This window comes from Physella acuta, unplaced genomic scaffold, assembly GCF_028476545.2.
Source record: "Physella acuta isolate Inbredline_101_S28 unplaced genomic scaffold, ASM2847654v3 ptg000677l, whole genome shotgun sequence".
Lineage (NCBI taxonomy): Eukaryota > Metazoa > Mollusca > Gastropoda > Physidae > Physella > Physella acuta.
The window spans coordinates 27,864-50,689 of NW_026732196.1; the positions used below are offsets into that span (position 1 = coordinate 27,864).

General features: G+C 38.0%; 6 non-coding genes across 6 annotated transcripts; 4 read left to right on the forward strand and 2 right to left on the reverse strand.

Annotated features, from left to right (window-relative positions):
- Positions 1–272: 272 nt before the first annotated feature.
- Positions 273–354, reverse strand: Trnas-gcu (transfer RNA serine (anticodon GCU)). Its single transcript has one exon. It is a non-coding gene; the product is annotated as a tRNA-Ser (tRNA).
- Positions 355–622: 268 nt separating this feature from the next.
- Positions 623–704, reverse strand: Trnas-gcu (transfer RNA serine (anticodon GCU)). The gene has a single exon. It is a non-coding gene; the product is annotated as a tRNA-Ser (tRNA).
- Positions 705–6,389: 5,685 nt separating this feature from the next.
- Positions 6,390–6,471, forward strand: Trnas-gcu (transfer RNA serine (anticodon GCU)). Its single transcript has one exon. It is a non-coding gene; the product is annotated as a tRNA-Ser (tRNA).
- A 430-nt stretch (positions 6,472–6,901) lies between these two features.
- Trnas-gcu (transfer RNA serine (anticodon GCU)) lies at positions 6,902–6,983 on the forward strand. The gene has a single exon. It is a non-coding gene; the product is annotated as a tRNA-Ser (tRNA).
- A 429-nt stretch (positions 6,984–7,412) lies between these two features.
- On the forward strand, positions 7,413–7,494 carry Trnas-gcu (transfer RNA serine (anticodon GCU)). The gene has a single exon. It is a non-coding gene; the product is annotated as a tRNA-Ser (tRNA).
- Positions 7,495–7,604: 110 nt separating this feature from the next.
- Trnas-gcu (transfer RNA serine (anticodon GCU)) lies at positions 7,605–7,686 on the forward strand. Its single transcript has one exon. It is a non-coding gene; the product is annotated as a tRNA-Ser (tRNA).
- The last annotated feature ends 15,140 nt before the right edge of the window (positions 7,687–22,826 follow it).

Consider the following 22,826-nt stretch of genomic DNA (forward strand, 5'->3'; position numbering starts at 1 on the left):
TATTTATTTTTTACATCCCTCACGTACTGCCTCAAGCTTTCCCTAATATTCCAGGCAGACTTGAAAACTCAGTGTTTCAGCCATTTTTTCACACTTTTAGCTTTCACATGTGGGTTTCTACCTGGACTCTAGACCTGTAGGTTCCCACTTTTGGGTTTCAACTATGACACCCCCCCCCCCCCTAGTAAATTGTACCGCTGGATGTCTGCTATCTCGGGCGGTTAGCCAACAGATTGACAATGACATGCAAAAGAGAAAAAAATTAAGACCATCGACGAGGATGGGATTCGAACCCACGCGGGCAGAGCCCAATGGATTAGCAGTCCATCGCCTTAACCTCTCGGCCACATCGTCTCTCATTATTAGGAAAACAAAGGTAGCTATTGTTCACTGTCTATTTTCGAACAGCGGTAAGCAAAACATTAGAATTATTTGTGTTGACACCTGACTGTGTCTACACACCTCCCAATACCCCGTGCCCTTTACTTTACAAATACTTCTGTCTATAGGGAGCGATGCATCATTTACGACAGATCTAACTAAGTAGTTTGGTCATTTATTTAGATGTATTGTTTATTTCAACAGTCATCTTTTTTAAAAAGTTTAATCTAAAATAAATATTCGACGAGGATGGGATTCGAACCCACGCGGGCAGAGCCCAATGGATTAGCAGTCCATCGCCTTAACCTCTCGGCCACCTCGTCTTATATTAATATCCTTAATATATTCAAGTTGAATTAAACTCTAACTATTTAAACCCAGGTTTAAAAAATTAAAAATCAATATCCTTGATCCCGCGATCCGGGACCTAATTTTTTAATCCCACTGCTAACTAAATCGGCTTGTCTTAAGCGTTAAGTTGGCGCCCCGCCCCCCTCCCCTCTAAGACCCTGAACCGATCCCGTATTTGTTTCGTGGGATGTTCATTTGTTCCCACAGAGCCGTTACAATTTTTTAGCGTGCTGTAGACTAATCGTGCTATTTACGGCCCATTAAGGCAGCACGCAGAAACACGTGCCTATTGTGGGGCGATTCTTTTTTTATACAGCCAACAACAGGAGCAGATAACTTGTGTCAATCTTATGTAAGCCTGTTCTGTCTTTAGTGAAACCAGTGTTTCTTCCAGACGTTTTTCTCCTGGTGGAGGGGGGGGGGGGGCGGACTGAAATTTCCGGGTGGGCGGACACTGTTAAAAGTATATATTTCATATATAAATATATTCAAATACGTCCGGGGGAGGGGGGGGGGGTAAGCTCTTCTCGAGTAGGGGGGGGGGATGCCTGGAAGAAACACTGAGTGAAGCACTTGGTATAACTTTACAATCTTAAGTAAGCCCGTTCTGTCTTTAGTGAAAGACTTTGTATACATTTACAATATTACGTAAGCTGTTCTGTCTTTAGTAAAAAGACTTTGTATAAATTTATAATTGGTTTCCTTTTTTTAATGACAAGCAGGATAATACAAAATTGTAATCGATATTGTCCTTCTGTATCGTTTATTGGTGGCACGATTAAGATTAGGATTAAGGTCAGAGATAGGGTTAGAATTAAGATTAAAGTATCGGCTAGGATTAGGGTTTACGTTAGGGTGAGGGATAATTTCACGCATTACGTTCATAAGCTAGGATTAATACAAGGCTATGTTTAGACTATTGATGCTGACAAAAAGTATTCCAAAGCTACCTGACTTTTAATAAAACCCTACACTTTAAGAAATATCCTCTAAATCTGCTGTGTGATACTGGTGGAGGTTTGAAGAGGAGATAAAGAACTGTGAAGATAATCTTTCTATAAGTGGATTACTTCATTCGAGAGATCCGTCCTTCGTAAACTCTAGCTGGGACTAAGTTTACATTATACGACTGCAGATGCAGCATTTTAGTTTTTTTTATTATAATAGGTAGCTGCAGAGGCGTAGCGAGGGGAGGGCGGGGGTACGGACCGCATCGGGTGACACCATTTAGGAGGGTGACACCAAGGCAAAAAAATAGAAAAATATATAGAGAAAATGATAATTCCACTTAATGAAGTGATTAATTCGAGTGTTAAGAAGTCTTTTATGAGGTGTAAATCGAAAGTTTGAGGGGTGGTGCAAATCGAAAGTTTGAAAGGGGGGAGGGTGCAACTCGAAAGTTTGAGGGGGGTACAAATCGAAAGTTGAAAGTTTGTCCCCGGGAAGGGTCGCTACGCCTCTGGGTAGCTGATTAATATTTTACAGGAAACATTCATAATTAAAACAGAATTGTATATATTAATAGATTAGTTTTATAAACAAATAAATTGAAACCATATGAAAGCCTGGTAGAAAGTTCGATCAGCGTCAAATACAACATAGGTGCATCTTGTATGTTATTTTATTTGTTTCATTCTTTAAAAGTTGTCTTTTTCTTGTCCAAATAAATTTTACTTTGATACCAAAGAGTGAAATTGTCAAAGCCCTGTGTAGACACTAACCACATACAATTGCAGTTGTTACCAGGATAATCTTTACCTTAACATATACCAGCTAACATCAAATCTTTCTCAACAAATTCCTGCTAACATCAAATCTATCTATAGGTAACACAAACCAGCTAGCATCAAATCTATCTAACCTTAACACAAACCAGCTAGCATCAAATCTATCACAACTTAACACATAGCTAGCATCAAATCTATCTATACGTTACACATACCAGCTAACATAAAATCTATCTATACGTTACACATACCAGTTAACATCAAATCTATCTAAACTTAACACAAACCAGCTAGCATCAAATCTATCTAAACTGTTTTTTTTTTCTTTCAGTCATAACAGTAGTCTTTGTGTGTGCGTGTGTGTGTGTGTGTATATGTGCGTCTGAATATGTGCGCGTGAAAGGAAGAATATCTTTTTTTTAAAATAATTTTTAAAAAATTAGATGAACTAAATATTAAAAATCGATTTAAGGATTGGAAATTATATGAAGAAAAGCTAAAATAGCAAGGTGTTGGTGTTTCAGTCAGGTGAGTTGGTGTTTAGCAATCAGCCTAATGAGCTGGTGTTAACTGAAGTCATAAACGTAACATAGAGCCGAGGTTATCGTCAATAAAGGCAGATAACTTATCGGTGTAGACGAGGATCCAATAAAATCCCGGCGATTTCACTTAGCGGACCTCCATCTTGGTTTCTAATTACCACAGGCGCGGCTAACTAGACAATATGATTGATCTAACTGTGACTTAAGTCCACTTACCTCGTGCTGGTAATGACCCACTTACCACCATATTACCTACCTGTCGGCCCCTGGGGTGAATCTGGACTTCTCATTCAAGCAATCGCTGGGCTAACTGAACCCAGAAGGTGTCGAATTACTGAGGATCTTCCGTGCTCTGAGATCCCATTGATTCTAAAGACTTTTTTGTTGACGGCGCCACTTTCTCCACTGGTCAGAGGTCCGAGTAGTTGTGTGGCGTACTGCGGCGTGCTGACCCGTCGTTTGATGTTCGGGGAGTTTAAACTTAACGGAGCTCGGATGATGATTTTAATTTGGTTTGTTTAGACGCCTGCACCTCTTGAGGGGGGTGGGGGAGGGGGGGGGGGGGTAGAACGCACGTAACGCACGACATGGGAGGTGAATATTTTCTTTTCAACTTCTGTTTGTCTTGAGAGGGATCAAAAGATGAGGGGGGGGGGTGTAACGAGGGGAGGGAGGGAGGGGGGTTTCGCGGGTCTTATAATGACCACGGACGCTGGTCAGGGTCTCATTGCATGGATGAGTGTCAGCAATGTGTGCCCGTGGGGGGAGGATGAAACGTGGCGCGTTTATTAGCCGGGGATTGACCGGTCGGTGAAAGCATGAGGTGAGAGGTGGGAGATAAACAGAGAGAATACGGTAATGGTCATAGTGTTTGCCGTTATATCTGATGGGGAGAATACGGTAATGGTCATATTGTTCACCATTATATTTGATGGGGAGAATACGGTAAAGGTCAGTGTGTTTATCATTTATCAGAGAGAATAAGGTAATGGTCATATTGTTCGCCATTATATTTGATAAACAGAGGGAATACGGTAATGGTCAGTGTGTTTGCCGTTATATCAGTTGGGGAGAATACGGTAATGGTCATATTGTTCGCCATTATATCTGATAAACAGAGGGAATACGGTAATGGTCAGTGTGTTTGCCATTATATTTGATAAACAAGGGGAATACGGTAATGGCTATAATAATTATATTGAACAAAAGTGTAGACATTAACTACCAAATTTCCCCTATAAACGTTGTTTGCCTATCAATGATTTAGAAGAAGTAGGCCTATATTAAGCGTTGTATCGCTATTATATTAAAAAATATTTAAACAATAAGGAGGTATTGAGAACGGTGTAATCTGGATCATCATCTTGTCCCGTTCGTGCCAAGACACATGAGGCAGATGAAGTAGAGTTCATCCGTTTCAGTCATGTTTCACCTTATGAAGGGATAGTGTGGCCAATTTTTTAATTGGTTAATTTTATTAAAGAATTACTTTACAAATTTTATTTTGTTTTAGTGTAAGGAAAAGCATTTACGTTTATTTCAAACTAATTAACTGATGTCTTTTTTAAGCGCATTATTTTTAAACATTGAAACATTTATAATTTCTCTCATAAATAGTATTTGATTTTTAAAATGTTAATAATAAGAATATAATGTAAAAATGTATCGTATACAGTTCATCAACTATCTCCACCTAATTTATGTTTTGAAAATGTTTTTTTTTCCTTTTAAAAACTGTCGTTACTGAATTATTCTCATTGATTCAATCTTTATGTATCGTGCAAATTATGTCAAGGAAATGAACGTAAAATAAAACAGGAGAAATCAAAAAACGATCTGACTTTATATGCTGCTAATGTTGGATTTTTTTTTAAATCAGAATTCTCAATCAGAATATTGATGGCCGGATTTGGGTGGGTGGGTGGTGGGGGTGTGAAGGGGGTAGGGTGGGAGGGGCAGGACCAGTTAAATTAAATTTGAGAGCGCTAAACTCCAGCTCAGTCGGCAATTGTTTCACTGGACAAACAAAGAACATGCCCTAAGGATTAACCAACAAATTTTCCTGGAGAGGTGAGGGTGGGGGGGGGGGGTCAGGGGTCAGTGAAGGTCACGGGCGATTCTATAGCCGCAGCTTCACACAATCAGACGCGTGTCATCAGCCGGTCTGGGTGGGGATACCATTCACACGAGATTACATGCTTACACTTACATTATTAGTTTAATCGAGGTTACATGCTTACACTTACATTGTTGGTTCAGGCGAGATTACATGCTTACACTTACATTGTTGGGTCAATCGAGATTACATGCTTACACTTACATTGTTGGGTCAATCGAGATTACATGCTTACACTTACATTGTTGGTTTAAGCTATATTACATAATTACATTTACATTATTGGTTCAAGCGAGATTACATAATTACACTTACATTATTGGTTCAAGCGAGATTACATGCTTACACTTACAGTATTAGTTTAAGCTATATTACATAATTACATTTACATTATTGGTTCAAGCGAGATTACATGCTTACACTTACAGTATTGGTTCAAGCGAGATTACATGCTTACACTTACAGTAATGGTTCAAGCGAGATTACATGCTTACACTTACATTTTTGGCTCCAGCGAGATTACATGCTTACACTTACATTCATTAGTTTACTTGTTATTGCATTATTACATTCATAGATTTAGGAGCTACACAACATTACATGCTTACACTTACACTCAATAGTTCACATGGGTTACATTGCTCGGCCTATATATCCCGGGATTTTGATACTACATTTACATTCCTATGTTCATTTGGGATTACATAATTACATGTACATTCCTACGTGTACGCTATTTAACATTAATTACGTGTACAGTGGTAGGTTTACTAGAGCTTACATTATTTCTTTACATTGATAGATTTATATTACATTCGCAGGTTTACATTACACTTGGTCACCTATTTACAAAGGTTTACACTGAATTAGACATACACAATTACTCTTACAAATGCTTGCGTCATACACTTAGTTTTACATACAAACAAAAGCTTACATATGACTACTTCATTACTCGAACACTCATAAGCTAAAGACATGGGCTCATTTCATGACTATACCTAAGCCTAAATTTAGTCTAGGCCTTATCTAAAAATAACAACCAACCCTTGCTACCCAAATAGCCTAACCATCTTTTGAACACACTACACATAGATGGCAACACACAATACAAATGATCAACATTCGCATCTGATTTTTACCTGCGATCGAACAGAATATTTAGATTTATAATCTAGGCCAGGATCGATTTTATGCACGTTCTTTTTTAATCTGCTGTTAATCTGTTACTTTTTAAACATTGAATTTTTATTTCAGGTTTAGAAATCAGAAGACGAGGTGGCCGAGAGGTTAAGGCGATGGACTGCTAATCCATTGGGCTCTGCCCGCGTGGGTTCGAATCCCATCCTCGTCGATTAGTTTTACATCCCCTCATATATTTATAGTTATATTTTTTTGTCAGCTGTTAAAAAAAACGTTATAGAACAAGTTAGTTTGGGATTTTGACTTGAATGAATGTCTATATCATTTTGCTGTTTGGGACGGAGCTAAATAATGTTTACCCAGCTAAAAGAAACCTCATTACTGATGTATCCGAAGCGTTTGTATGTGAGATGAGGGGGCAGAGAGATTACCTTTAATATACCTGTAAAAAAATAGTGCATCTGTCGAAATATTCTACCTAAAATAGAAAGTGTGTGTAGTATCCGTGTGGAGGTGTGTAAGGTGGGCGTGGCTGGTGGCCCTACAAGGTTTCCGACAAAAAAAATCCCCAATGGATACTTTGACGATTGTTTAAAGTCAAAGTTTGTTGTTTTTTTTTAGTTTAAAGATGGCGAATATCTGACGAGGTGGCCGAGAGGTTAAGGCGATGGACTGCTAATCCATTGGGCTCTGCCCGCGTGGGTTCGAATCCCATCCTCGTCGATTAGTTTTACATCCCCTCATATATTTATAGTTATATTTTTTTGTCAGCTGTTAAAAAAACGTTATAGAACAAGTTAGTTTGGGATTTTGACTTGAATGAATGTCTATATCATTTTGCTGTTTGGGACGGAGCTAAATAATGTTTACCCAGCTAAAAGAAACCTCATTACTGATGTATCCGAAGCGTTTGTATGTGAGATGAGGGGGCAGAGAGATTACCTTTAATATACCTGTAAAAAAATAGTGCATCTGTCGAAATATTCTACCTAAAATAGAAAGTGTGTGTAGTATCCGTGTGGAGGTGTGTAAGGTGGGCGTGGCTGGTGGCCCTACAAGGTTTCCGACAAAAAAAATCCCCAATGGATACTTTGACGATTGTTTAAAGTCAAAGTTTGTTGTTTTTTTTTAGTTTAAAGATGGCGAATATCTGACGAGGTGGCCGAGAGGTTAAGGCGATGGACTGCTAATCCATTGGGCTCTGCCCGCGTGGGTTCGAATCCCATCCTCGTCGAAAAAGATTTTTTTTTTTTTAAATTTAGTGTAGCTTAAAGACTGTGTCTCAAAAAAACTGTCTGATATTAAACTCGAGAAATTAGGAAATTTCAGCTTAAGCAAACAGTAGACGAGGTGGCCGAGAGGTTAAGGCGATGGACTGCTAATCCATTGGGCTCTGCCCGCGTGGGTTCGAATCCCATCCTCGTCGAAAAAGATTTTTTTTTAAATTTAGTGTAGCTTAAAGACTGCGTCTCAAATAAACTGGTATTAAACTCGAGAAATTTGGAAATTTTCAAACTAGTCTGTCCTTCGTTTCAGATTCCTTGGACATAGATAGATTCTGAAAAAAACATTGACATAGGAGATAAGTTAGACCATGAAATCAACGTTACCTGTTGAGCTTCATGAGTGTGGATGCGCACTCAAATAGCGAAAAATGTGCTGACACTTGAATGTTAAAGTGATAATGTAAAAGAATAGGCCTGTAGATTTAAACATGTGGCATGTGACGTCATTGTTTATTGCGTTCTTTTCACAACAACAAACTCTTTTACAATTGCATAATTAAAATTGTGTTTCTACATTCGAATATGCCTAAATTTTTATTTTCCTTCTTTAAATAAAATTTAGTTTATACATTTATAACATCCACCATATTGTTTTCAACATAAGTCCGTATCTTTAAGATCTCCTTTTATTGATCACACCGCCGAAAAAAAACTTGCGGAGAGAGAGAAGTGCGCACATGGTCTTTTATATATTAGGATATATATATATATATATATATATATATATATATATATATATATATATATATATATATATACAATTTATGTATGTCCTCCCTTGAAGCTGCTCAGCAAGTCCAGCTGTATTGTAATCTCCTCTCACCCTGGCGACACCAGCCCGTGTATCGCGTTACATCGGGACCGAGCCCACCTCCCCAGACGGTAGAGAAACGTTATCTATTCCCCGCCCCCGGGGGATGGGCTTTAATTATTCTCAGTGAGTCGGAGAAACGATGGTAACGACTCCGATAAGACTCACCCCCAACCCCCTCGACCCCTCCCCGCACCCGTCCCATGGCTCTATAAATCTCTCATACAACTTCGGAGAGCGACCCCCTCTCCCCCTCTCGACGCGATGGGCCCCGGGCGAAACATTTTCTAAGCTCGGCCTATACATCAGCTCCAGTCTCGCTGGTTGTGGATGTCGCGTTAAGTATATGAACCACTGGTTTAATGGTTGCTATTTTTGACATGGTCGTTTTCAAACCGATTTCCTCTTTAATCAAATTCGATGTCTGTCTTACATCGATGGACCCAGCTATAGCTAAGATATACGTGATATATGTATGTATATATATATGTGTGTGTGTATATATATATATATATATATATATATATATATATATATATATATATATATATATATATATATATATATATATATATATATATATATATATATATTTATATAGGCCTTTATGCATGTATATTTATTTATTTATTTATATTTATGTGTATGTGTGTGTGGCTGTTTGTTTGTATGTATACATATAATTATACATATATAACTATCATTAATTATTTTTATTATATGGGCCCTATTTGTTTATAAAAAAATCAGTTGCAAATTACAAAGCCTAAAACTAAAGTAACGTTCCTAGTTGAAATAAAAATATAATCTGATCATTTGAGACTTTTATAGTATCACCACTTGAAGTGATCAATGGTCTGGGATGGCGACTATCCTACCTATGCTATGGGATACTAAACACTTTAAAAATCACAGCTTGGATAATCATGGTCCATACACATCTTCGACAAACCACCTACCTATAACACTATACAACATCTGCGTACAAATTTCTTACAAAATTGGGGTTTTTAACATTTCTAAAACTCTAGATAGAATAAGAACTAACAAATACATTAAAGACCAAAAAATTAAAGTGCTCTGAGTATTTAATATTGTTGCTGCTCGATTTCTATATTTTATGTTTTAGACACTTTTTCGGAATGCAGTTACAATTTGACTCCCTTGCGTGTTTCAAGATCTAAATGGGAAATAACTTCCAAAAGTTAATATACATTTTTTAAAAATACCGTTTTCCAACTTTTCATTGTGTCTAAATTAGTTATACAATTATGTGGTAAGTTGTCGTATCGATTTATAAATATTTCAATTTTATCCGTGTGTGTTTTATTGTACAGTTTTTTTATTGTAGCTAATGTTGATGCGTGTGTGTGTTTTCTGGTTCTAAATGTGCTTTGTGTATCTTACTTTATGTTTGACCGTTTTTTTCTTTAATTCGACAAACTCTTGTTACAGCGCATATGATTCTATGAACCTTTTGAATAACAGTAGCACTTCCTCTTCTTTCTAACATAGACATACTCTCATCTTCGTTGTCACAAGACAAACTGATGGAAACTCGATTGTTCCTTATTCCTGACTCAGATACCCCAAGTCATGTTGGTTTATTTTTCTTGACTTTTACCCCTACATTATGTTATATGTACTTCCTTGGTTCCTGACTGAGATTCTCCAAAATTATGTCCCTAGTTCATGATTCTGAGGTTCCCCTACATCATATATGTCCATATTCTTGACACTGAGGTTCCCCTACATTATATCTGTCCATATTCTTGACACTGAGGTTCCCCTACATTATATCTGTCCATATTCTTGACACTGAGGTTCCCCTTCATTATGTCTGACCCCTGTTCCTGGCTTAAGGTTCCCATATATTATGTTCTACCCTGTTCCCGACTTTGAGGACAGAGGTTCCCATGTATTATGTTGTCCTCTGTTCCTGACTTTGAGATACTCCTATATTATGTTGTCCCCTGTTCCTGACTTTGAGATACTCCTATATTATGTTGCCCTATGTTCCCGACTTTGAGATACTCCTACGAACATCGTCTTCAAACACGGTACTGTTTGCCAGCTCGGGGGTGAAACATGGAACCAAGATGATACTGACAAGCCCCATAAGCTGGTGCTGTCACGTCACGGGGGAGATCCTATCTCACCCCAGAATTCCACCCACGATCCCTCCCTCGGACACCGGTGCCCGGGGGGTGAGCGGCGATGTACCGGTTGACCTCTCTTGTCCACCCTCTCCTGGCTACTCACGCTGTCCAAGACGGTCGAAGGGGGCATTTCATATCTCATTGTTTTCAGGAGAAGCGAGAAGAATGCATGGCATCGTCTGTGTTTGTTCTTGAGCCTTTGTCACCGCTGGAGTTATGGACAGAGTTCCGCAAGTCTCTGGTTAATGAACTACCCCAGATCTGCGATACGCCCCTCCCACCCCTCCAAACTGTAATACATTTCCCCCTCCCCCCACATTTCTCTTCACACACCCCCACAGAAGCGCTGACCACTTGATGACCACTTCACTTTCAACAGCCATCGGCGACGACAACAACAATCTTTATGGAAATCGAGGTCTGTCCGGACAAAGGAGGTCGCTGGCCAGACAACAGACTCTTGTGGCCGATCATGACGGGCACCGGGTTTCCACCAAGGGCAAGTAACTCCTCTCTGTATGGGGAGATAATTCTGTTGTGGCGGAATCGGATCGTGATTTCCTTGTAGGGGGTGTGATGTAAATATTATAAAGTGTAACTATGGAAATAAACTATTACATATTTTTTATAATGTTTATCTTCAAATTAAAACTTAATTTTTAAAACGACGCTAGGTGGAGCACTGAATACCGTGACTGGGACGTGGTGGTCTTGCGGTAGAGCGTTGGACTGCTTACCTGAAAGTCTCGAGTTCGAATTCGGTTTCAAGTCAGTAAAACGTCATTGAGTCCACCCAGCTGTGATGGGTACCTAAATCACGTTTGTGAAAGTAAAAGCGGCTGGGCACAATGCTGACCACACTATCCCTTCATAGGTCGCTGCAACAGAGACAGGTGAACTCAACTCCATTTGCCCCATGGACTTTCAGGTTTGAAAAGAGAACTACTTTCTTTACTTTAATACCAAGGCGATTAAGTTTTCAGCCACAGTTATTTCTTCTAGTCACATTGGCTAATACGACTTGTTATAAGGCTAGGCGGACCAATCAGTTTTAATGAGACTCCTTTCTACCGGTTTAACTATTAAGGTTATTGTGTGGTTTAGAAAAAGAATTGTGGTTGAGAGATTAAGAACAACATTACGGCTTAGGTAATATTTAACGTTATGGAAAGGTAAATTACAGGGTTTAGAATAATAATGGACAGAGTTAGAGGTAGTACAAGCGTACCGATACCACCAAAACATAACTTCGATACCGTCTTGGAAGAGAAGGAATCGAATATTCCCACAGTACAAATGTCGCATTGGTCCTGTTATACGTCTGTCCAGTTTAATACTTCAACGTAAGCATCCACTGTTAGCCCTTGTTTCACTGTTAGCCATTGTTTCACTGTTAGCCCTTGTTTCACTGTTAGCCCTTGTTTCAGTATTAGCCCTATTTCATTTGCCTTCCTTCTCCGAATCCTTCTCTAGACCTGCTACCATTGTTAATCCGTATATAATCGTTCAACCTGCTCCCTTTTTTAATCATATCTAATCTTTTAACCTGCTCCCATTGGAAACTGCTCCTCTTGTTCAACCTGCTCCACTGGTTCAACCTGCTCTCATTGTTAACTGCTTCCATTGTTAACTGCTCCTCTGGTTCAACCTGCTTCCATTATTAACCCAGTTGTCCCTGTCTCCCTTATACCCCCCCCCCCCCCCCCATGGCGGCATTTTGCCTGGCCTTCTCTAGATGACATGGCCTTAATATCCATTATCCCTTGCTATTGCAGGAGTATCATTGCACAGCCACGGGCAGCGCGATCTTTGCAGCCACACAGAAACACGCGGACGCCTTTGACCACATCGGCTAGGCTTGCTAGATCTATCAACTTTTTTTCTTTAAATTCTGGCAACAAAGAGCTGTCGGCTATATTTCTTTTTTTAAGCGAAATATTTTTTTTCAATTTTTAAAGAAATATTTGATGTTGTGTTGTTTTTTTGTGCTTGTTGACTTTTTGTTCGGATGTGTTGTGTGAAATGTCCACGCTATCTCTTCATCTCCTTTTTCTATGAAAACAACAGTGTATTTGTATCGCATTGCAAGCTGTTGAACTAATAGCACGCGGGTATAAAATCGAATGGGACTTGGCCTAGAGGTAGAGAGCTAGACTGCTAACCCGAGAGTCTCGAGTTCGAATCCGGGTTAAAATCAGTGGAGTCCACCCAGCCGTGATGGGTACCCAACTTACGTTAGGGAAACAAAGGCGGCTGGTTGTAGTGCTGCCAACACTATCGCTTCATATGCCTAGTTCATCTGAAGCAGAACTGTACTTCATCTGCCCACGAACGGGAAATGATGATAAAATATAAAACTTGCCTCAAAAAATAAAAAAGCTGTTCGATTTCATTTTTGTTTTGCCTCAATATCACAAAAATCCACAATATATGCAAGATGTTTGATAAAGTCATTCTTCAGCAAATCCAATTCCCACTTTATACTCTTTACTTACACATGGGGTTATGGGTTCTCAAACTTCTACCCATCAACACAAGCTATAGTCCACACTACAACTGAGACCCTGTGTCCCGTGTTTAGGGAGTGAGAATCCCCGGTCACTTGGTATAGGATTTGCATCTTGCACTATTTATTAAGCTTGGCCGCGGGGCTGAATATGTGTGTGATCCACAATATCTCCACAGTTCTCTAACGCGACGTTTATGTTTACATAAAGAACACACAACAGATGAGACTGGTGTTATGATTAGCTTATTGTCTGGTGTTTATGTTGATATGCATACAGCATTGTGGGCTTATGTAACGCATAATTTATTTGAAAGCGTTTATTTTGTTTATAAACTTGCGAGCGAACGTTCAGACTCTTTATGGTTCAAATTTTTAATACTTTAACATAGGGGAGGGTGGGAGGGCTATCGTGCCTATATACCTTTATAATGCGCGGTTATTTTTTCTCCTGTACATTTGGAATTCGTGGTTATTTTGCTGGTATGCTTTCAAAATGCTGTTATTTTGTCTATATAACATAACAGTGTGTTTTTTTGTCGGTATAACATTTGAATACTAAGATATTTTGCCTAAATTCAGAATGTGGTGTTATTTTGTTTATATAACTTTTAGAATGCAGTGTTATTTTGCCTGTATAACTTCTGAATGCCGGGTTATTTAGTCTATTTATCGCAATTCCGCGATGTAGTTTGTTGTTGTAATATAGGATTGTAAAATAGACCTCAATATTGGTCTACTAAATAATATTTTTATTTCGACTCATTAAACGTCACTACTAAACGTACAAAACAACAAAAATATCGACAAATCTCACGTCCTGACATGATAAACGACTCCTATTTACAATTTATTTCAAATGTTTATGTTTTATATATGTTGCTAAGCTATACCTGCTTCTGAGTGAACATAAATCTAAAATTCTTCAGACAGCCGCACAATGTTTATAAACCTATTAATTAATCTTCCAATCTCTTATTATTTAATTACGGTTTTTAATCCGGGCTCGAATATCCGAGTAAATCAACCTCCCTTCTGAAAACAAAGCGTCGCTTGTTTTGGTGTGGGCCCGCTGAAACAAATGCATCCCATTTTAAAACTTATTTTATTTCTCCAAAAGTCATGCATTGAATATTAATGAGGTATTGTGTGTCGGTGCTTGCCCCAGGCGAAACACGTCAACCAGGCCATTCGGACGGTTTTAATAAAATTGGAAGGGGGGGGGGATGTGTAAGAGGGGGGTGGGGTGGAAAAAACGTCACCGATACATCAGTAGGCGTGGTTTCCATAAAGTAGGCGGGTTTGATTCTGTTTTTTAAAGTTTTCACTGTCAGAGAGGAAGTGATAGATCAATATGACCATATATGGAGATGCGATACTAGGCCTGTATGAGACCGACTTTGCTGCCTAACGCCAGCCTAATTTAAACCAGCTAGAGGCGTGTGTCCAGCAATTAGATGAAAGGTTGTGTTGTTGTTGTTATACCGACCCACCCAGCGTTACCTAACTAATGAGTTTGGTTGTTGTTTTTTTTTAATTTAGATGTGAATGACTTGTTATTTTATTTATTTAAAAAATTACGAGTAGATTCACGGTGTGTAGATGTATATAAATAGAATTGGCCTGGGCATTGAACTGTGATGGGTATATAAAGTGGTCGGCCAAGGATAGGGTGTTCTTTTATAAATACATTGTTTTGTGTTAGTTGATACAGCTGTTGTGTAAGCAAATGGTAGTTCAAGGATGGCTGTTCTTCTGTAAGTTGTTAAACCTGTTATGTAAGCAAGTCATCGGCCAAGGATGAGAGTTCTGTTGTAAGTTGATTCAGCTGTGATGTAAGGTAGACGTGGGGTTGTTGTTGTGGGGGGGGGGGGGAGGGGGTAATTTTTGTCTCATTTTCACACAGTGTTTCTTTCAGACTTTTTTCTCGGGGATGGGGGACGCTTGACATTTTCGGATGGCAGAATAAATTTTCAGGGGGGTCGGACACTTGTAAAAGTATATATTTTCTATGTAAATTTCAGTTCGTTCGAGGGTGGAGGGCAGTAGACTTACTTGGGGCGGGGCTTAAAATAGGTCTAAAAATAGCACTCTACAATCCTTGATATCAAGCTATGTCACATTTTCTACTCATCCTCGGCCTCAAACGATATCACGTGACGACGATCTAGAACGGCCTTGAGAACGTGAGCACCGAGCCCCTCATAAAACCTGACCGGCGCCTGTCCTGCATGTTTTAAAAAACAATCTTGACTTCCGTTCGGGGCGGAACTCGGTGGTTCACTTTGAGGCTAGAGTTGCGTCCCCCTCTTTCATGCTCCGCCCCGGGGGTACCAACATGGCCGCCGTAGGCCTGTTAAGAAAACAGTGTAGGGGCCAGCCCCAATCTGGTCGGTCTTCAGATGGGGCGAGATCACGGGAACTGGGCGAGATCACGGGAACTGGTAGAGAGCTCGGTAAAGATTCTCCCAGGGTAAGTGCGATATTCAGCCCCCACTCCGTGGCCCGGGGGGTGCGGCTGAAGAGCGGCTTGAACATGTAAACGCATGCACACAAACACCGACTTATTTACCCTGCACATGTTTTGCAAGCTCGTTCATTGTGTTGAAGGCATATTTAAAACTCGGACGCTCTTGTTTCGTTCTTATTAAACTCATCCCAGTGAAGGTCTCTCGGTTGTATGAAGACAGAGAAGACTGGTTAATCTTAGGATTAGGGTTGAGGTGTTACCTAGTGTAGCAGTTGGAGATAGAATTAGATTAGGATTAAATATTGTTATGGTAAAAGCCGATTTACATATTGGATTGTTTTGATCATTTTTCTATCCTAGTCTTCAATATCGTATAATTGTTGCTTGTTTTTCTATCATAGTCTTCAGTATAATATAATTATTGGTTGTTTTTATATAATCTTCAGTATCATATACATATTTGTTGTTTTTACATAATCTTCAGTATCATATAAGGGTTGGTTGTTTCGCTATCATAGTCTTCAGGTTGTTTTTCTATCTTGGATTTCACTATAGCAAATTGTTCTGGTATTTCTGTCAATTTAAAACAACGCAAAATAACGTTGATTATCTACCTGATCATCTAACTTATCAATTGAGAATTAGATATGGAAAATCGTAAACTGAATTAGAATAATGTGTTTATTATTTAAATATTGACTTGTGCAAGATGGGGCACAATTTTTAAAAAGATGAATGGTTAATTCAAATTAAACAAAAGAATATTAAGTTGATAGTACGGATTGAATTTGGTATTGTCCAATTGGTGGTGGATACTAATTTTTTAATCTACTCTTTGTGGTAATGGAATATAGTAAAAATACACTTAATGACATGTGATACATTTGACTAATTGAAGTCGAATAATAACAGATGGTAAAATCTAATAAGTATTAATCGTCTAGTTAAGTTGAATAAATAAAAGTAGAGAGCGAAGTAGACAAGTTAAAAAGCCAAATAGAATTACATGCCTTTATGATTTAGAGGTCAATTAGATATAGACGTATAAGACATTATGTTTTAAGAATTAGATACTTTCATGAGATTATAATTTAAGGGCCATATAGATGTACATGCCATTTTGATTTTAAGGTCAACAAAGATTTACTAGACATTATGGGTGATATTAGGGTGAAATAGATTTACATAGCACAATAGTGTGAGGGTGAAATAGACTTACTAACCATTATACTCTACTGCTCAAATCTCAAGATATGTAGAAGGGGCTGGAAGCAGGGTTTGTAACTGAAATAGCAATATAAACAGAAAGTGATATTTCAACGCCAAGGGTAGACAAAGGTACAGAATATAGTCCAAGTAAAGACAGAACAGTCAGAACCCATATCACTTTCTGTTTATATTGCTTACTCGCAAGATATGCTTTTAATTTACTTTTTTGAACGGGCCTTAACCTAACTGTGTTTCTGGGTTAATAAATATTTATATTCGTTTATCCACCAGCAGTCGCCGATATAAATTACAATTTTGCGATTGAATGCATGATCGTTTGTATTCATTAGATGGGTGGACACGACAGGATTACATCCCCTGTCAAATGTTACCCATCGATGAGAAAATATGGAACATTTCTTTTTGTCGGCGTGGAATTTGTTGGAAACCATTTTTTAACGTGTATCCTAAATGGATTATGGGAATGTTGTTTAACAGGCATCAAATTAGAGGAATCAAAGGGAAATTACCCTGCAGGGGCCAGTGTTGTGTCCCTTGCCCGCTCAGATGAGAGAAGGGAGGTAATCCTATTTGCCGGCTACAGATTACCGTGCCCTTGTTGCGATGTTACTCTGTTAGTCGAGGTAATAACGTCATAATGGCGGGGGTAATTGGTGAGTTTTGATTGGTCAAATGGAACGTGAACGAGCAGGGGTTTCGCCACTTAGTCGCCAGTCGGGGGTCGCGAGCATGGCTATTAATACATATCTTGTGTCACGTGATCAAATTTACACGTGATTTTTTTTTCTTCTATAAATAGAAATCTAAATTCAACTAAAATCACGGTATATTAGATTTAAGACAATCATGCTTTAAGCCTCGTTATTTTAAGTTTATAAAATTGACTGATTTTATACATTAATTGTTGCGATTTTTTAAAACTATTTAGTGTAAAGTTATAAGATTTGTTTCACACTTACTAAACCGTTACATCATACAAAATAACATAAATTTTGGCATTAAAGAAACTGCAGATAGTTTGGCTAATGAGATAGCTTTCTGAACATTTGGCCAATAATTTTTAAAAATATACGGAATTTGCTGAAAACATACCAGAAAGTTCAGCCAGTAATACACAACACACATTTTGGCCACAAAAGAAGTATGGAAATGTTAGTCAAAAAAGAAATATTGAAAATTTGGACAATAATTCTCGACACAAAATTTAGCCAAATACAACACTTAAGATGTTGGTCAAAACTGAAATACTAAAAAAATTGGCCAAATAAATTATGGCCACTACATTAAGTTTGGCCAAAAAACCTAAAAAATATGACCACTCACCGATATGCCATCTATTGTTTGTGTTGTGCAGCCGAGAAGACTGTTTTGTTTCAGGGGAGACAAGGTTTTTGAGAGATGTAATCTACACGAGTGACCTTTCCCTCAAAGTCATTCAACGGCCACCCCCTTGACGGAACGATACTTAGCAGCCGAAAGGGGAGAAACTCTTCAACGCTATCAAATTTCGCTTAAGTGATCTCCCTTGAACTCGACGAATTGATGCACGGACAACTACGATTACATTTTTTGTTTATCATTTCTATGGAGATGATAGACTGATAGCTAGAGAAGAATAATATACACCTTTACAGTTCGTAAGTTAAGGGTTTTTATGTTAGCTGGGGATGATTGGCGACAATTTTTAGCAAAGTTGAAATTGTTTTTTTAAAACAATAAATAAAATCTTACTGATTTAAAAACAAAGGTGTTTCCTTGATGAACATGAGGCAGAACAGTTTCTAGAGTTATAGCTTGCTTTGTGACTAAGGATCATTTAACTACTAGAGTAATGGTTAGGTTTGGGTTAAGTATTTAAAACTTTGATGTCATGGACCCAACTTGGAGGAATCGCCCAAAATGGAGGACGATAAGGGTCTACATGAATGATGATGATCTAAATCTTTGATGCTTATTCAAATTATCATTGTGTTGCTACAGTCCAATATGACTTTGTATAAGGACCATGTACAAAAAGAGGAACCAGCCGAGCTAAAAGAGATGAAGAACTATAGGGGTGGGTCAAATTGGTGGGGATGGGGGGTGGAGAGCTCACCTGTTTCACTTAGCTCGACCATACACGCCTTGTGTGGTCAGCATATGTCCAGCTGGCTTTATTCACAAACAGGCGCCAGATCTATGGATAGTCTACTGATAGTCTATGACACCATCAAGGTTATGTTAGGATGCAAATCTCTATTGTATGCTGGGTGCCTATAAATCTAACCTGGGCGCCTATAAACCTGACCTGTGTTTCTATAAATTTAGTCTAGGTGCCTATAAATCGAACCTAGGTGCCTATAAACTATAAATCTAGTCTGGGTGTTTATAAATCTAACCTGTGTGCCTATAAATACAACCTGGGTGCCAATAAATCTAATAAGTGTGCCTATAAATAGAACCTGTGTGCCGTCCCACTATAGCTGTAAACTAGATGCCTATATTTCTATATTCTGTGCTTACAACCAATGGCTAAGAGATTGTGTTCTACACTGCCAAATGTTTTATTTATGTCTCCCGTTGCATGTCTGCCCACACGTCCGAAAACTCCACCGCTCCACCGCGGCCTCCACCACCAGCAACAACCCTCTCTAGCTTACCCCACACTTCAAACAACCAGCTCAACCCAGTCACGTGATCGACCATCCTCTTCCGTGCATGTAGACTGACAGGCCCTCAATCATGACGGTGGCCATAACGATAGCCACGGGCTGTCTCTAAGAGGGGAGGGGCGGCGTGGTTTTTTTCATGACGTTATACATTTAATAAGTCCACGATAGGTGGCTGGGAGTTTTGTTCCGTTAATCTTACTATTTGGAGAGTTAATACTTCTGGTTCTGTTAATTAAGGAACTAATTACTCGCCATGACAGGCCCGGGTTGAAAGGAAAACAGGAAGTGATTGATAGGCGGGGATGTTGGGGGAACGTGTTTCAGGGATAGATCAATGGGCGTGTTGATGTATGGATCAGGCATTCAAACTCGGCCGTTTTGACATTTCTCACATTTTTAATATATCACTTTTAATTTATGGATCTCAACTAAATGGAAATTGTATACCAACACACACATACATACATATATGTATATATACATATATGTAAATTTATGTTTGTGTGTATGTGTGGGTATATGTATGTGTGTCTGTGTGTGTGTTTGTGTGTGTGTTTGTGTGTTTATGTGTGTAAGTGTGTGTTTGTGTGTGTCTGTGTGTCTGTGTCTGTGTCTGTGTGTGTCTGTGTCTGTGTGTGTCTGTGTGGGTGTGTATTAATGCGCACTTTACTGTTTTGTTGGTCTGCAGAAAATAACTAACGTAAAATTTCCAAACAGCGAGATGACTGCTCTGTTGTTTAACAAAGCGAAAGCGATTCTTGTCGAAAACATGTCCGCATGTAATTAAAATCAAAACATTTACTGTACGATGTGGTTCAGACCAAGAGTGTTGGTCAAACAATGTTTACAAATTGTATAATTTAGTTGCTAACACAGCTGTTATTACATAAGATGATTAAAAAATTGAACTAAATCGGAATTATGACTATTGACTAACAGATTAGTTAGGGAAGAAAACTGTATATAATTATTTGCATTGATTAGCAGTTTAAAACAAACAGAACATTCACAAGATTCGTTTAGAAATCAACATTCCTACATCTGTCTGTTTAGCACAGCCGTTTCGATTATAATATTCCACTATTTTAATACATATGAAATGTTAATCTCAGATATCAATGTATTATCAAACACAAACTTTATAAATAAATGACCTTTTTTTCGTGTGTCATAGATCCCATAGGCGGTTGATATTATCCTAATGAGTTCCTTTGTTCTATTACGAATTACAAACAAAGGAAAGACAACACAATATTTTTCTGAATAGAAATTTTAAAACCTAAAGTTAACACGGATTAAACTTTAAGAATCTCATGCACGATTTGTTTTTAATATGAATGATAATCTTTTAATGCAAAATTCACTAATCTCATTATAAATTACAGGTAATTATTCGTAAAAATTTCTGATATTTTATAAAACAACTTTTCCTTATTTTTCTTCGTTTACAATCCACAATTTTCAAAATATAAAAAACAACTCACAAAAAAAGACAGGAAAATAAATTTAACTCAACATTGAATAACATCCTTCGTTTATCATAAATAAATAAACACAAATTCTAAAGACCCTAAAATATATCCTAGGGTGGCGGAGGCTTTTCGTGGAGCGCCCTCTGGGTACGGGCCGAACGAGCTTGTAATCTGTCTCATAAATATGTATAATCGCGCACGGACCTTCGGATTTCTCAGCGCTCCTGGCAAGGAGCTATTCTTCTCGTCTGCAAAGACGGCATGACTGGGATGTTGCTAGCCTCCCCTCGAATCTATTCACGCCAGTAATTTTGAATGAATCTTGTAATAATAACGTACGAATTAAAGTTATCCTTTTTTTTATTTTTACAGAATAATGCACTATTTCTACGTGATCTTTATAAATAAAGTAAAACATACATTTAAGTATTTTAAGTTAATTTTTGCTTTTAATTTAAAGTATTTTTGCTTAAGGGTATATTCTGGATTATTTTCTTTTGTTTCGGGAATTAGAATGAACGTAAATTTGTGTCTGCACTGAACAAATTAAAACAAATTTAAAATCCTTTAAAACTCTTGCACCCATGCTGATGGTAAACACGGAGACCAGTCACGTGATAACCGTATTAACTTTTTTCCCTTTACTTACATTAATGCCTTCTAAATGTGTATCTTTCAGAGAGAGAATTGTTAATGCGAGAAGTCCATCAACATCTTAGAGTGATGGATTTGCCGAGACCTTTTCTTTGGCGGCTGCAGCTTTCTCTATGCTTCACCACAGTAGAAGATCGCGATAATAGTTCTTGGTTTGCAAACTATTATTCAAACATACCGTTTATATATATATATATATATATATATATATATATATATATATATATATATATATATATATATATATATATATATATATATATATATATATATATATATATATATATATATATATATAAATGCAATCACGTTACAAAAGAATATTTTAAAATTAATATAACGCCATATTTTTCAACCACAAAAGGAATGTATAATAACATAAGCAAGGAAATCACACTCTGATTACTACTGGCATAAAACTTCTATCAAACGTGTACACACACATACACATATTTTACAAGTTTGAGTAAAAAGTTTTGCGTGTTTCTAATTGCAGAGAAAATGAGAATAGAAACAAGTTAAGAAATTAAAGAACTAATTAAAAACTGCTTCGAGCAATCGGTTGAAAAAAAAAGTTTTTATTTTTATTTTCCACACTTAATGTTTTAAAATAATTTTAAAAACAATTAAAGAATATTGTGACAAATTAAACTTGATTCACGGCATTGAAAGTGTTTTATCCTCAATTCTTAAGGAATATAGTTTCTTCCAGGCATCTGAAAGTCTGAAAGAAACACTGATAAGGAATTTTTTTTTAAAACTTAGACCGAACAGTAGTCTCCCTAGAAACGATCATACATAAATCATAAAATTAAAAACCTTTTTTATAAGACTTATCGCCATGTTATAAGCTTGCATAGACCGCGGATTAAATTATTTTATTAATAGCGTACAAGTGGGGGGAGCAATTACCAGCTTCGGTCCTATTAAATATTTCAGACGCGATCCAGGAATTTAAATCTAGACAGAGAACGCATGGAAATTTTCCCATTTTTTTTTCCTAGGGTGAGATGGTCGAGTCGAGGGGAAAAAAAAGATTGTGCAAATTGAAATAAGATTCGAAAGAAATGAAATTGAATCAGACTTCTCAACGCCCCGTGGCTATCGTGAAATGATTTAGGAAACCGCATTAGCTCCAACCCAGAGATGGGTTGGCCGTGACGCGCAATGAAACCTGGCCATTCCGCGCAATGAAACCTGGCCATCCCGGTCTAGATGGAACCGTCCAACCCGGCCGAGGCTCCCCCTTCCAATCAAAGGGGTGTGGTCGCTCACCCGATTAGGTAAGGTCTCTAATGAGAGACTATGGGTCACCTCGCTTCCAGCT